Here is a 1,082-nt window from a genome sequence, read left to right on the forward strand (position 1 = left end):
CACATGTATTTATTTATTCATTTCTTAGCCGTGTTGTTTTTTTCCAAGTGCAAACTTGTAGCTCACAGCTTCGTCATCTGTTGACCGATTTAATATATAATTACAGTTTTGGACTCAGGAGATCAAACCCTTTCGATTGATATATTAGGTCAATATTAATTTAATCTAATCCTGCCTAAAAGAATTTCAATTTGAAGGGAGGCGAGTAGAGATCCTGATGAGTAATAAAATTGAATTGGGTATACGCGGGTCCCACGCTTGGTTTTGTTGGCTAATAAATGAAAAGGAAAAAAATAATGTCACATTAAAATAATGTATTTCGTACAATTTTGTATAACGAAGTTCATAAAGAACGACATATTTTCCTACACCAAAAAGTTATTTTCCTTGTGTATAATTTCAGGTACAGAAATTCTTATTTTAGTTTCTTCAAACAGTGTTTGTGAGTCCATTATTTACCCCGAATTAAGGCATCTTTAACTGTTTGTTTGTTTTTTGATTTCGCGCAAAGCTACACGAGGGCTATCTGCGTTAGCCGTCCCTAATTTAGCAGAGTAGAACTAGAGGGAAGGCAGCTAGTCATCACTACCCACTTTTTTACCAACGAATAGTGGGATTGACCGTCCCATAATAACACCCCCACTGCTGAAAGGGCAAGCATGTTTGGTGTGACGGGGATTCGAACCCGCGACCTTCAGATTGCGAGCCGAGCGCCCTGACCACCTGGCTATACTGGGCACATCACTTTGCTATTTTTATTTGCTTACATATAATTATTACAAGCAATAAATTTATACCACACCATTGCATCTCTAAAATGAAATACATTGCAGAAAATTTTCATTTGTTAACATGCACTTCATCGGTCTTTTTGACTAGATATAAAAAAGCTCATTATTGAGTTTCTGTTATATTTAAGAAAGAAACAATTTTTAATCTCCATGTCAAAAGTGATAAAACCTATTTCATCACGAAAAGAAAGGGTTCGTCCGGGATTTGAACCCGGGACCTCTCGCACCCTAAGCGAGAATCATACCCCTAGACCAACGAGCCGTAATTATTGTTAAGTAAATATCTTTCTA

General features: G+C 36.6%; 1 non-coding gene across 1 annotated transcript; it reads right to left on the reverse strand.

The window, feature by feature from the left end:
* Nucleotides 1–981: 981 nt before the first annotated feature.
* Nucleotides 982–1,053, reverse strand: Trnap-agg. Its single transcript has one exon. It is a non-coding gene; the product is annotated as a tRNA-Pro (tRNA).
* Between the last annotated feature and the right edge of the window lie 29 nt (nt 1,054–1,082).

The sequence above is a fragment of the Limulus polyphemus genome, unplaced genomic scaffold (assembly GCF_000517525.1).
Source record: "Limulus polyphemus unplaced genomic scaffold, Limulus_polyphemus-2.1.2 Scaffold22921, whole genome shotgun sequence".
Classification (NCBI taxonomy): Eukaryota; Metazoa; Arthropoda; class Merostomata; order Xiphosura; family Limulidae; genus Limulus; species Limulus polyphemus.